Raw genomic sequence first — 16,247 nt, forward strand, 5'->3', positions numbered from 1 at the left:
TCCTTCTCATAACTTTCCCCATTTGTAGTCATTGAAGTTGAGAATCCAAGAACCTGAGCAACATATGAAACAGGCACAGTAGGACGGTATGCCCGGCACATGCAATTCACAGCTTTGTAACGCATCTTTTCAACACAAAGATCTGTGGAAGGGCAAAGAAAATTTTCAGTCTATTCCTTGTAAGAAAGAAGTTATGAATAAGCTGTGTCAAAAGAGATCAATTACAGGGTACCCACCCATAAGACAGGTGTTCAAGTTAGGAGCTGCTTTGTATAATCTGAAAAATGCAACATAGTTTCCAGAAGTTACAGCTGCCCGGACAGCAAGGGCATGTTTTACAGCCTCGTCCTCTTTGCTTTGACAGACAATCTGGCATCATCAACATTTGACATTAGAATCCTAGGTCTTCTATCCGCATTGCATGATGTCAAATGAGCATGATCAGTGCCTAAGAACCACAGTTTCAGCCTTGACATCATTATGAATTATTTTTACAGCCTAGGGGGCAAATCCAGCTTCACTAAGGTTACCTTCAGACTAAGTTTTTATAACTTTGAGTCTCTAAAGGGATAGGTCATAGCAAATTATTAGTAAATACAAAAAATACATCGATGTAATCAAACCAAGGGATGTAACTAACCTTGACATTGATGATAGGAGATCTCTGTTATTATTTGAATGCAATATAACACAAAGCAAGTTGTAAGCAGCAAATTCCATATGAGATCCCTCAATCCCTTCAGCATATAGAATTTTTAGCTGAGATTGGCACTGATATCACACCAAAAAACAAAAAAAAACAAAAACAAAAGAAAAGAAAAAATAAATATGTCAAACTTCGGTATCATGCAGGTAAATATCATCAACAGAATCATTAAATTAAGTTAAAATATTATAGTAAAAAAAAAAAATATTCTGAACACCTATCTAATTCCACCAAGCACATTCCATACTATAGTTTCTGACTTTTATTTCAATTAAGCAATCGAAGACAATATAGGTGTATATAGCTCTATCTAGGCCATTAATTGCAATTTTGGCATGTGAATAAATCATTTAAAATTCCACACACAACAGTGAATAAGTAACTCAAAATGATCATGGTCACTGCTTCAAATTTAAAATTGTCATAATTTATTAAAAAAAATACTACTTTTTGCATCTGTAAAAGCCATTGTCGACCACCTCAGATTTTAAACATATTTTGCAATGACAGTTTTATAGCATTCAGAACAAGCAACCTAATAGCAATCCCCAGGGTGAATATCAACTATCTACGTTCAGATTCGCTCAATAGAATAGCACATGAATGACTACAATGTTATCTGAAAAATTTGATGGTGGATAAAGTCCAATAGCATGACTTCATTATGAATAATACATACGGATAATAATTGACCATTAAAAGAAATAGCAAAGAAGTCAAGAGAAGACAAAAGGAATTTAGACAAGTTAAATTAGAAACCATCAAGATATAACCTGATTATACTCAGGGAGGTCCCCAACTTCCAGTGCCAATCGGGCATGTGTTTCATACACCCTAAGCAACAATTCAGAGAGTAAAAAGGTCAGAATGTGGAAAATAACATACATCAAGATGATGGGGGCAAAATAGAAAATAACAACATAACAAATGGAATGCAGAATACAGCTACAGCTGAAATAGCTCTCTGAAGCAGCTAAGGAAAAATTAAAGGCGCCAACAACAAATCCATCTCTACAGGTTTAGCTAAACAAATATAAAAACACCAATGCAATTGAACCAAAAACAAAAAAGGAAAAAGAAAAAGTTCTCAGAAATAATGCACAAGGTTATAAAACTCAAGAATACCCTGACTGTTAGTTGATTACGTATCCGTTGTACTGTTAGGTCTTGACGGATTGACTTTAGCTGATCACACTTATAAAGGTAATTTTTCTGAGAATTTTGAACCATCAGTAGAGCTTTTTCAAGAACTTCTTCAGGTCTCACCTGCATTTTAACAATTACATAATATTTAGTTACCCAGATGCAGGGAGGGATCAGAAGATCAAGAGGGAAAGGGGTACTTACCGTGGCAGGATCAGGTGCAGAGGTAAGGCGTAGGTAACGCTTCTCAATTTCCTGGCAAGTACCCTTCACAGTAAGAGCATCCCAGTCAATGTCCTCAACAGCTTTGTTGCCACCATCTTCAAAGCTTTTGCTTAGCACCAAGGCGCTAGCTCTTCTGTTGTAGAGGTTTCCAACTCCAGCATTTTTGGGTCTTAAGTGACTGTTTTCTGAACGATGCCCTTGTGCTAATTCAAATCGCTTAGAACGATTTTCTCTCGTCTCTTTCTTTCTTCTGGTGAATCTGCAAGAGCTATAGCACCAGAATAATACACTGCAAGACCTTGCTCGTTATCACTATCACTAGATGCATCACCATTTTCAGAGGGAATAGGCTTCAGCAAGACGCTGCTTCTTACACATCCTTTGAGGAGTCCTATTAGAAGTTCTCTGAAATACTGAAGTCCATTTATTATTCCTCAGACCATCCTCCTTGCTCTCTTTGTTCTCCACTACCACCTGCATGTCATGCATCATATAAAGGACTTACTGCACGACTTCTATGAGAGAGACATGTGCTTGTACGAGTTGCCTTAGAAGTATTTACTTATTAAATAAACAATACTAGTGTTCTTCGAAACAAAGATAGGATCATACTATCAGCAAGTAGATACGCGCACACTAACAAACCTATGTAAGCTTGTATGAGTTTTGGGAACATCAAAATGACAAATGCCATGCTATCCATCAAAGGAACTTATTTAATAGAACTAAAATTATGTTTTTAATAAACAAAGTAAGCTGAATAATCAAATTGTAGCAAAAAGAGAAAGGTAAAGCTTCAGTTCAGGATATAAATAAAATCAACCCTTAGTTTAAGCTTCTATACTCAAAGCCCCTATCACCAAGTGATCAGGAGTTTGATCATACCACACTAATTCACATAATTTAATTAAATATAAATAAAAGGTCAGTACGGAGACCCATACTTTGAGACCGTAAGAAAAAAAAGGGTTGAAAAAAATGGATACTCAGATTGTAAGAAAAGAAAGGTTGGGAAAATAAAAAAGGCTGTGGTCTAATACAGAAAGCACAATAATGAACACCGCATAAAAGACATTATGAGATGCTAAAGCAATTAACACAAGAAAGGTTGGGGAAAATGAAAAAGGCTGTGGTCTAATACAGAAAGCACAATAATAAACACCACATAAAAGACATTATGAGATGCTAAAGCAATTAACACAACACAGGCTGATGACAGTTTAAGTCCTGCAGAAGAACTATAATATCATAGATCTAAATGATAAGGCGCACATACCAATTAAAAAAAAAAAATCTTCAGCAAGAACCTTCAAGTCCATAAACTACTCATAAAAGCCTACACTTACCTTTCTTTCCTTTTCATTATGAGCCCAATTGCTGTATTTTTCAGCATGATTACTGTTTGGCACCAGATTGTCAGCAGGCTTCTCCTCTGGTAATGGCTCCCACCTGCTTTTAGATCTTCTATTTGGACTTCTTTTATACTTCGGCATTAAGGAATCATTTGTGGAGCACTCTGAACTACTGTATGAGTAGAAGACAAATAATACTATCAATTGCAAAGAAATGACCGAGCCTAAGGGAGTTTGGAAGTAAGAGAAAACGCAAAACTAAGGACAAGCTGATGGCAATTTCCTTCTTCCTAGTTCAATTTTTTAAGATTAACAAGAAAAAGGATATCGCAGGTAGATTATCTTTACAAATTTACAAATTTATCCACGTTAAAATTCTAGGAAAAAAGAATAAATGATGTAAATATAATAATGAGAAATAATTAGCTAATGATCCAAACCCTCACACTAAAGAATGCAGAAACATTAGCTTATATATGCATATAACCCTCAATAACGAGTCACCGTAACTAGAAGCACCAGATGTGCACTAATAACTACATTTGATTGACATCACACTTTGCAAATAGATCAACAGGGGAAAAATCATACTCTTTATTGATCGCATCTGAATCAGGAATTGGAAATAGTGGCTCAATTTCCCAATTTTTTGTGTACAGGGTACCATCAGCAGTTGCCTTGGTGATAATCTGCAATAAGAATGACAAATCTAATAAGATTATTGAGCCAAAGTGCAAACATAAACAATCTTCCAAATGAGTTTGTACATTACGCTAATAAAGGTCAAAGTGAAAACAAACTAGAAGTAAACATCCACCCAAAAAACTATAATCATAGTGGGATTAGGCTATATTTTGATTTTATTTGGGCTTAAGATTTTAAAAATGTTATTTCTTGGCAGCACCACAGGTTTGGTTTCAGAAAAAAGATTTCACTCGCTTAAAGCTTCATCACTTTTGTATCCTTTGATTTGATGATATTAATAACATTCTAGTAATTAACAAGGTAGTAAAAACTGGACTAGTCACTGAACCAGTCGAGACAGTGGTTCAAGGGTTAATAGGTCAAATCAGGGTCAACTCAGAGGCAGACCAGTAATAATTAATATATTATAATTTAATTAAAACACATAAAAATATTTATATTTTAATTTTGAAAACATAGTATTCAGTCTTTAAATAAATGTATAAATTACAAAACATTTATATTAAGAACTTTCTTCTCCATTATTTTTTTTAATTTCTTCTCCTACCCATCACCCGTACATTCCTCTTGCTCTTTGACTTTTCTCCTAGTTATTCTCCCTCTTTCACGTGATCACTTGCCTCTCTCCTCTCCTCACGCATCACAAGTCTCAATAGTTAGTATGGTCTTTTCATTTACACTTGCCACGCTTCACCATTCAGAGCGAAAGGCAGCTTTCTTCTACATTTTGTTCTCTCTTTCTTCACCGGCGTCCATGGGTTTTCCGCACAAATCTAGTAAGTTCTTTATAAAGCATGATGGCAACAGTCTAATAAGTTGCAGGGAGATCTTGCCATTGAGAAGAACGACGGTGAGGAAACGGTCACAACGGCAACCAAGTTCAACTTTCAGAGCAGAATCCGGCGATGCTCTAGTCTATCTTTGTTTTTTTTTTTTTTTTTTAAGTTTCTGAGCATGGGAAGCTTTGGGAAAAGAAAAAACCCGACTAACCCACCCAGACCCATGAGTTGCCAGGGTTAATCCCGATTACTCCGAGTTAAACCGAGTCATGCCGGTTCATAGTGATCTCGGTTTTGTTAACCAACCAAACCGGACAAGTGACCGGTTCACCAGTTTCTAGTTTGAACCGACCGGTCCGGTCCGGTTTTTCATACCATGGTAATTAATTAATAAGAGTTCAATTAAAATTTATCCTTCATCCACCTATCCTCTTTGTTCCTTCTCAAGCATGTATCAGCACATTTCTCTAGTTATTTTCACAACTCTCCAATGCATCAGCTCTCGATCTCAACATTTTATCCTCCTGGCTCTTTTCACTCCCTCTCCCTATCATCATCATTCAACACTACTCTCCCACCTGTTCTCTCTTCCCACTCCTTTCTAAAGTTTAAACTGAATCTGCAACTTTTCCAAAGAATATGAAATAATATCAAAGTAGCTGGAGTAGCTACCTTCAGTGTTATTAGAATCGTGCGATTCGGGATACAAATCGCACGATTCATTACAGAAAATACACTGGGAGATACGAATCTCCCAATGTATCTTAAGGGAGTCTGAATCGAGCCCTGAATGCGATTCACAACGGAATCACGTGAATCGCACGACACCGGTGAATCGCGCGATTCTGGGCAGTGTTGGGTCGCGCAGATCCGACCCGGACCTATGTGCGACCCGACACAATGAAACCGTCGTTTTATATATATATATATATATATATATTGAATTTTTGCTTTTTTTCCGGTTATATAATGAAGGAAATGACCCAACCCTATTTTTTTATTTCCTTGCTCTTCTTTTCACGTTTTACTCTCTATCTTGTGCCCCACGCTTCTTTTCTTCTCTTCTATCGGTTCCTGGCTGAATTTGGAAGCTTTAAGTTTGCATATTGAAGTCTCGAGTCTCCTCTTTTGCTGGTTCTTTCTCTTCTCTTCTATTATGTGGTATTTTTTTCCTTTATTTTTTTTACTGGATATTATATTGGTGGGAAAAATGAGTCAGAATCAGAATAAGATGAAAAAAGAAGCTGACATTACATGGAAACATTGTGAAAGTGTTCCTCCCCATAGACTTATGGTTAAATGCAAATACTGTTCACATCAATGTTGGGGTGGGGTAGCCAGGATGAAACATCATTTGGTAGGAACCAGAGAAAATGTGAGTCTATGTACAAGTGCTCCCGATGAAGTTAAAAAGTTGTTTGTTAAAATGCTAGAAAATAAAGAAAAAATAAAGATGCTATTAGTGTTGGAATATTTGAAGAAGCAACTGCTCAAGATGCTAAGGGGAAGGAAGACATCAAAAACTATCAAACAAAAACAATGAACGAGATGGTAAAAGATAGAGATCTAGTAATTCAAGATATTTGTAAATGCATCTATGGTAATGCTTTACCATTCAATTTGGTAAGAAGTCCACTGTTTATTCAAATGTTAAAATTTGTTGGTGAATATGGTAGGGGTTTGAAACCTCCAAGTTATCATGAGATGAGAGTTTCTCATTTGAAAAAAGCTGTTGATAAAATTCAAGAAAGTTTAGTGAAGTATAAGAGGGATTGGGAGAAATGGGGTTGTACTTTGATGTGTGATGGTTGGACCGATGGTAAAAGGAGGTCTCTTGCTAATTTTTTAGTCAATAGTCCTAGTGGGACAGTCTTCCTAAAGTCAGTGGACACAAGGAGTGTGATTAAAGATGCTAAACAAATGTTTGAATTACTAGACAATATGGTTGAGGAAATTGGAGAGGATAATGTGGTGCAAGTTGTGACAGATGGTGCCTCAAATCTTGTGGCAGCAGGGAAGATGTTAGAAGAGAAGAGAAAAATATGGTTGAGGAAATTGGAGAGGATAATGTGTCAAGTTGTGACAGATGGTGCCTCAAATCTTGTGGCAGCAGGGAAGATGTTAGATTATTTTGGTCTCCTTGTGCAGCTCACTGCCTTGATTTAGTCCTTGAAGACATTGGGCAACTTCCGGTATTTTATAACACCATCACCAATGCAAAGAAAATAACAACATTCATTTATAGGCATACATGGGTCCTAAACTTGTATAGAAAATATTCCAAGGGAAGAGAATTAGCTAGACCGGCAGTGACAAGATTTGCAACAGCTTATCTTACACTAAGTTGCATATTCCGGCAAAAGAATGCTCTTCGAACCATGTTTGCTTCAAATGATTGGGTTTCTAGTTCTTTTGCTAGTAAAAGTGAGGGTAAGCAAGTGGCGGGCATGATTTTTGGGGATTCTAGATTTTGGAGTTCCATCAAATATTGCTTAAAGTGTGTGAGTCCACTTGTAAAAGTTTTGAGACTTGTAGATGGTGACTCTAAACCTGCTACGCCATATATTTATGAAGCAATGGATAGGGCCAAAGAAGAGATTACTGACAATTTTGAAAAGAAGTAATCAAGGTATAAAAAGATATGGAAGATTATTGATACTCGTTGGAATTTGCAACTACATAGACCCCTCCCTGCGGCTGCCTACTTTCTTAATCCTAAGTAAGTTTTATACAATTTAAAGTTTAAAATTTAAATATTTATTATTTAATTGTATGCTAGAAAAAGATAACTTATTCATTATTTTTTTAGGTTCTATTATGATGAAAAATTTAACACGGATCAAGAAGTTTATTTTGGTTTATATGAAACTATTGAGAGAATGAATCCAGATAGAAAGACAAGATTTTTAGTTGATCAACAACTCGAGGCATTCAAATCTGCTAAGGAACTTTTCGGAAGGAGCATGGCAATAGATACTAGAAACAAAAAGCAACCTGGTATTATTCTCTAGTCTATACTATTTATAAGAATTTAATTTTTTAACCTTAATAATAAATCTGAATTTTGAAAAACATTCCTAATTATTTTTTTTTAGCTCTTTGGTGGGAAAGTTATGGAGGAGAAGGTAAGGAGTTACAAAAGATAGCTATGAGAATTTTAAGTCTCACATGTAGTGCTACTGGATGTGAAAGAAATTGAAGCACATTTGATCAAATCCATACTAAGCGAAGGAATCGCTTAGAACAACAAAGGTTGAATGCACTTGTATTTGTCAAGTATAACCTTCAACTTGAGATGAGACAGAAGATTAGAGAGGAAAAGGGAGAGACATATGATCCCATTTGTTTATCAGATATTGAATCTGATGATGAGTGGATCACTGAAAAAGAAAACCCGTACTTCCCAGTAAATGGGTCATGGATGGACATACATGAGAGTTTCACTCTTGATGAAGGAGCTCCAAGCAAGAAAAGAAAGAGGTATAATATTTTAAAACTAAATTTAAGTTGATTTTAGTTTAAATATATATCATCATACTTATTAAGTTTTCTTTTTCCCCTTGGGTCCAAGAAATTTGAATGCCAAAACCAATAGCAAGGGGAAATCTATAGTAGAACAAGAGAATGAGAATGAAGATAATGTTGAAGATGGGGAAGAAGAGGATGATGAAGAAGTGACATTGTTAATGGAGGATGATCATGAATTGAGTGACACTGATCTTGGAGATGACGAATGATGGATTGAATTTTATGTTTACTAACTTTAGTCTTTTTAAGTTAGGAGTTTGAATTTTGAATGGATTTTGGGGACTATTTATCTTTAAAATTTCATCTATTGGTTATTTCATTTTTTTTGGGCAGTGTATAGCACCTAATATTTACAAACTTTTAATATTTTTTTATGTGAAAATTACTTATACATTATCCTTAATAATTGTTCATGAATCTTATGATTCACGATATGGTACGATTCAAGATTCATAAAACCAGCTTTCCGATACACGATTCATATCCCGATTTGATAACCATGGCTACCTTGTCCAATATATGACATATTCAGTTGAATAATATCAAGGTTGAATTAAACTTCCGGCTTTCTCCAAGCTTCAATATCAGCATAGTGCAATATATAGAAGGTAAGGGGCAAAACAAAACTACTTTTACCCCTTTGTTTGAGAGGGGAGGGGGGTATGCAAAGAATTCAACTTTTTCTTGTTCCAAATAAAACTTACTTCCTTCATCACGGTCTGACATGCAGCCATTTGCTTATCATCTTTACATCGAGCCAAAGCTCTTTCAACATAGCCCCGCAAAGACTTGGGGAACATACCAGGCTGCACAGGAAAATATTTTAAGCTATTAATCAAATGATAGAATCACAGCCATCTTGCTTACAGCGCCAACATGATTTATCATATTCTTAATCGACTACTGAGAATAAATGCTTCCAATACAAAATTTGGCTCTTAACTCCAACACTAGGCATATGATTACTAAGCCTTTGCATGAAATGGTTCCAAAAATAGATTCCCATGTCAACTAAGACTAGCTCTCGAATTTTCAATTAAGATGGCATTTAGCAAGCATATTGACATGATAATTGATCCACAAGTAGCTTCTCTAAATTCAAAAGCTTAACTTTCTAACTAGTCCTAGGCTTCTAGCAAAATGTTCGAGCATTTCTACGTACCTCCGTTCTTTCAGTGTAATAGGATTAAGTTAAATCAGATATATAAATAGATAGGTAAATGGCAATTGAAGCATATTTAACATCAATACAGTCAGTATCATTGGTTTGACAAATCTCACCTTAAGTATAGAATTGACAGCATCATTAGAGGGTACTTTGTCAGGTTGCTTTGGCAGTGAAACACTTATATAAGCAGGTTTGGGTGCTGCACTATTCAAAGTACTATCATTCTCAGCTTTGGGCAATCCTAAAGTCAAATTTGAAGCAATCCGAGGGTTTGTTGGAATCTGCAATTTGTTTACCCTTCTTGCATCCATAGATGGAGCAGCTTGTATGGGAGTTGAAGGCATCTGTTGAGGAGAAGGAAATTGTAAATCGGCTCCTTGAGAAGACGCAGTCTTCTGTTGATCCTGAAATTTATCATAAGAAGATTTTAAATCCAAAGGAGTTTGATAGTTTGGTTGTATAGTATTATTGTGGTGAATTTGAGAACTTTGAGCCCCATGTTTCCAGTAACCATCATGAGCACCATAAGTTACTGCACCAGGCTGACCACACAAGAAAAAAGAGTCAGTAAGTTAACCAAGGAAAAACTCCACCTCAACAAAATCATATGAAAATTTCCTAGAGCATCAAAGCCAAACAAGTCTAGTAATGTCGCACAATTATTTGTGCACTGTCATATCTCAGTCCCAGTAGTTGTCATATTTTAATATCAACTCTGTAAGGCATGCATAACATATAGCAATCAACTATAATACGATTTATCATATAAATATTATTAACAACAAATTCTCTGTAATGTTTAACTTTTGTCAGTAATTTAAATTCGCTATTATTAATTAATAGAATCTATTTTATGACTCTGTAAGGATTCTCCAAACCTGCAAAGAAGGCATGGTAGAGGAGTTAGATTCTGGCCTCCAATATGGAGCAGCATATGACTGCAGAGGCTGGCTATTAGGAGTTACATAGCCACTAGTAGTTGCAGGAATAGGACAACCTAAAGTAGATGAACTAGTGACAGATAAGTTCTCTGTCCCTGGTGCACAACTGACTTCTGTTTGGCTGTAATAGTCTGCCCACTGTTTGTATTGTTGCTGATACTGCAGTGATGTAGTTGCAGTACCAGAACTATAAGCAACTGTAGAATCTGGGGCGTAATTTGTATAAGGATGGGATGAATAATTCGGATAATTGCCATTATTCCACAGTGTCGTCTGATTTCCATAGTTGCTGTTTTGGTATCCACCAGGAGTCTGATAATCACCAGGATTGTAGTAAGTGCTTGAATAGCTTGCAGATCCAGCATAAGACCCAGTATTCTGAAAGGAGGAAAGAGGCTGATAAGGAGCACCTGTGTTTTGATATGCTCCTAAAGGCTGTGAGTAGGTATGATTAGGTTGCTGCTGATAGTTGTTATAGTAGCTTGCGTATCCCATGCTGCCATAACCATATGGATTAGAAGAACTTGGGTATGATGTGTATGCATTGTAATCTTGTGGTACATTAGCTGTTCCCAAATTTGATGAATTACCAGCAACTGATGATGCATTTTGACCATCTTGAATGCTTCTTCCAGGTGGCTGTGTTTGCTGATCATATTGGTAGGTGGGGTTCGAATAAACTCCATTTTCTGTGGAGCTATGAACAGTCCAAGATACAGCTTCAGGCCCAGTTGTTGAGGGGACATATGAAGAGGACTGCTGCTGGTTTGCTTCAATGTGTCGATTCTATTGAGAAAAAATGTGGGAGCAATAATTAGCATCAACAACATGAAGAACGCCAGCATCAAGAATAATACATCACAACCAAGAAGAACCTAAGAAATTTAATTGTACAACTGATGCAAAGATGCGAAAGCATTACAGGCCAAATAGCGTCAAAGATCAAAAAAGGGTATGAAAAGAGACAATAAGACAAATCAACAAAGGTATTTAGTCAACAAGTTTTCACAGTTATAACAGAAGTTGCAGTAATTGCAAACATTATATTGTGATCCAGTGATAGGTAATTACTCCTCTACGGATGACAAAATGACATGAATGCCCATAAATCCATTTTAGTTAAGATGTGAGGGCTAGCGGAAATTGTGGAGGTTAGCATTCCCCGTGTATGCATCATGCTCAAATCAAAATGTTTTAAAAATTTGTTTATAATGACAAGTCCTTCCAAAACAAAAGAGACAAAAAGTCACAGATTCATTAGCTATAAAAAGCTCTAAAATGCCTTTCTAAAATCCACAAAGGAAACCTCCTAGAATAACCAATAGCCGAAGCCCACAGAGGACAAGAAAATAATACCCCAAATTAGGTGCATAGGAAGAAATTTCTGATTCACCTTCCATTCTAACTAAAACAGCTTCCATATGATCATATCCCAGTGTAAATCCACAATTACCCCCAGCTCCCCCCCCCCCCAAAAAAAAAACCCCACACATACGCACACAAGAAGGGGGAAAAAAAATTAAGAAAAATGGTTTAAACCAATAGTTGAAACCCAAAAAAAGGCCCATAAAACAACTCCCCCAAACTCAGAAGTGCGGTGAGAAACTTCTGATTAAACATTCTCACATTCTAATTTTAACCAAAACAGCTTTCCAATCCCATTGTAAATCCACAACAGAAATTCCCCCCAAAAAATTTTTTTTATTATACTAATGGTTGAAACCCATAGAGAGACCAAGAAAATAGTTCTCTGCCAAATCAGATGTGTATGAAACTTCTGATTGAACACTTGAGTTCTAGCGGGCCAAAGCTGCCACAAACCAGCCAGAACAGCACACTGTGAAAGAATTTTACGCGCCTTGTTTCCAACAAAACAAGTGTACTTAACGGTTAACAAACCCTCCAGCTTAGCTTGACACACCAATCCTCATGATCAATACCAAACCTATTACAAATTTCCTAAGCTGCTTTGCAATGCAATAACAAATTATTATCAGTTACTGAACCCCAAAAACTTCCCATAAACATGGCAGGAATATAGCTGTATTAGGCCTTCAAATTTCAAGCACATCATTTGTATACCTTCAAGGAAACCTTGAATCTCAACGCAAATTTATTTAAAAAAAAAAAAAAAGGAAGGAGGGAAGAAAATGTGCTGACATGGGGATCAAAACCATTACAGCATGGTTCAGAACCTTATGCTTAATAGATTAAAAATTAAAAATGTATATAAGAGTAACCAATTGACGCCTGTGTCGATCAAAATTAGTCTTAAACCTCTCTTAACTTTTCATAAGATGAATTTTTACAAAATAAACCGCTGAATTAATTAATTCTTGTCACAAAAAGTACCATAAAATTTGACACTAGTGTGAAATTGTATTGTGCCCTATTGCTTAATATTAAAATAAAGTACAATATAAATGTGAGCATGTTTGTGTATAAATCAACTGCAAGAAATTAATAATTATTTTGACTGGATACTTGTGGTTATTCAGTTTCCATACAATTTCATAACGATGACCAGCATAGTAATTACTTCTAATCCAATAGTTGGATCATGAAAACCAAATCCAACAGTAAAATATTCAAAGATATAAAATATGTCAAATCTTAAGTTAGTTTATGTTGACGCTACTTGGGCCTTGGGCCTTCCTTATTTAGCAGCATTTAATCAGATTTAATTTCCTACCAATCTCCTAGGATAATGGCAGATCTGATTTCGTTTTTGAATTTTGAATTTGCTAATTTTCCTGATTCTCCTCTGATTATGTAACTATGGACTGATCCTAAAATCTTCTAATAACCAAGAATTATTCCTATAAGTATTGTACAATGTCATTCGAATAAAACAATCTTTTCTGGCATCAAAACATTCATGGTATCAGAGCAATAATGATCCGGTTCGGCTTTGTGCTAGACGGGGAAGGCCAGGGGGGTTCAACCTCATCAACACACAACACCATGTCATTGATGAACCCAACTGTGAACCACCAAGTGCCAAATGATGCCAACATGTCTCAAATCACTATCCATCGTTTGAATGGACAAAATTACCTCCAATGGGAGGCCAGCGGCAGAAAAGGGAAATTTGGATATCTAAATGGAGCAACAAGAAAACCAGACCCCAAAAATGCAAAGTGCAGCATGACTCGATGATACAATCATGGCTGGTCAACTCAATGACCACAAAGATCAGTGTGAGTTTTACCTTGTTCAAATCTACTCGGGAAGGATGGGAGGCAGCTCATAACTAGACTAACTCAAACAAGGTCCCTTTAATATTACTAAGTATTGGACTACTCTAGTTGCTTTGCGGCAGCAACTAGATCAATACGACACCCATGCGTGGTCGTGCACAGCTGATGCTCATTTATATGCCAAGATCAAAGGAGAGAAAAGGATATATAAATTTCTTTTTGGACTGCAACCTTCCTATGATGAAATTTGAGGTAAAATCACGAACCAGGAAAAACTACCAAGCCTTCATGAAGTGTTTTTCATGGTAAAACAAGAAGAAAGTCAAAAGAAGCTCAATGCTCCAAGATAATCAAGTGGAGCAAAACCTGAAGCAAATGCCTTAATGGCTAAGGGCAAGAAGAATGGCAAATGGTGTGACCATTGCCAAAAATCAGGACATACTCAAGATGTGCGCTAGAAGCTACATGGAAAACCACCCAACCAAAAGGGAAAAGGCAAACCTGAGGCAAGAGCCCAAGCAACTGCGAACACAGATTCAAAAGAAGATCTTGGTAGCAACCTAAAGAAGGAGGAACTAGAATTCCTTTGAAGATTACTAGAGAAACATCACACCAAAAAGAAGCTAATAACTACGAGTAATGTAGCTTACACAGGTAATGCAGTCCTGGCCCTTAATATCGAGGTTCATCATAATCAAATATGAATAGTTGATTCTAAAGCCACTAGTCACATGACCGGTAACACTAATCTTCTTCAAAATGTTAAAGCATGTGAAACGATTATGTTCATAGAAGTGGCTGATAGAAAATGCATTAGTTCATGGAATTGGTGAAGTTTGCATGTTTGGTGATATGAGACTTAAAAATGTTTTATATGCTCCTAATCTAAAGTGCAACCTGATTTCTGTGAGTAAAGCTACTCTGTCCCAATGCTGTAACATCAACTTTTCTACTGCTTTATGCTTATTTCATGACATGGAGTCAAGGAAGAGGATTGGCACAGCTAGGTCACTAGAGGGGCTTTATTGTGTGGATCATCATCAAAGCAAAGAGACTCAAGGTGTGACTTTTGCTGCAGGAAGGAACTCCATCAAGCAACTCTTGAATAAAGGAGCTGCATTATGGCATTATAGGTTAGGCCATCCAAGTCCTAATTATATGTCTAGAATGTTCCCCAATTCTATGAATAAAAATAACTTTTCTATTCCTTGTGAAGTATGCCAACTGTCCAAACATACGAAAAGCAATTACAAAGCCCATCCTCATACATTTTCTCACCTTTTTTTACTTGTGCATAGTGACATTGGGGGGCCAACCCGCTTTTCAACCTTAACAAATGCAAAATGGTGACACTAAATGATGATCACACACAAGTCACTTGGGTGTTTCTCATAAAAGAAAAATCAAACCTTACTCAAACTATCATGAACTTCCACAAAATGATTATGAATCAATTTGACACATTAATAAAGTTCTGCGCAACGATAATGGGAGGGAACATATGAACTCAAATCTTCAAGTCTACCTCAAACAACATGGGATTATACACCAAACAAGCTGTGTAAACACATCCCAAGGGATAGCTAAAAGAAAAAATCGCCACCTTCTTGAATTGACCCGAGCCATTATGACAACCAATAATGTGGCTAAATTTTACTAGGGAGAAGCACTCTTGACAACCACACATCTCATAAGTCGCCTACCATCCAAAACACTCAACTTTCACACTCCAATACAAGTTCTATCTAAAAACTACCCAAACTCACACCTACTCAGATTCCCAAAAAGGTGTTAGGATGCATAGCATATGTCCATAATGACCATGGCAGCAAACTTGACCTTCGTGCCATTAATTGCATATTCCTTAGCTATTCCTCTAGCCAAAAGGGGTACAAATGCTACTCTCCCAGCTTCGAAAAGTTCTCTGTCACAATGAATGTTACCTTTGAAGCAACTCAACCCTACTACACCAAAACACCCATTTAGGGGAAGAGTGAACGGGAATGGGAATTTTTGCTTCTTGAAAATGAACTTCAACCTGCTCCAAACTTGACCACACCTACACCTGAATCCCAAACTACCATAAATCTACCTCAAGCCGAGCCTCTCCAACCTATTCTAGTAAATCTAGGCCTGAATTCAAACCCGGACAGAACTGAACAAGAGCCTGGTAATGCCATAAATGAGGAATCTGGTACCATGGACCCTAATGATCCAGAATCCGCAGAATCTAAAGGTGAAGAAGCCATTCCAAAATCTGCAGAATCTGAAGGTGAAGAAGCCTGAAGCTGAGACAAAGCAACACAATGAAGTGTCCTCTAGTCCTGAGCAACGCCAAGACTCAACTTCAACTCCTACTCCTAATGATCTTGGGTGGCCTATTGCCTTGAGAAAAAGGGTAAAATCCCGTACTAGACATCTTATCAGTAACTTTGTTTCATATGACCAATTGTCATCCTCCATGCATAGCTTTGTTACAAGGTTAGCAAGTGGACACATA

The 16,247-nt window shown here is 36.7% G+C and overlaps 1 pseudogene; it reads right to left on the reverse strand.

Moving 5' to 3' along the window:
• Window positions 1–356: 356 nt before the first annotated feature.
• Window positions 357–13,583, reverse strand: LOC114734833 (SAC3 family protein A-like; annotated as a pseudogene).
• Between the last annotated feature and the right edge of the window lie 2,664 nt (window positions 13,584–16,247).

This window comes from Neltuma alba, unplaced genomic scaffold (assembly GCF_004799145.2).
Source record: "Neltuma alba isolate B1F8T4 unplaced genomic scaffold, ASM479914v2 tig00000431_pilon, whole genome shotgun sequence".
NCBI lineage: Eukaryota > Viridiplantae > Streptophyta > Magnoliopsida > Fabales > Fabaceae > Neltuma > Neltuma alba.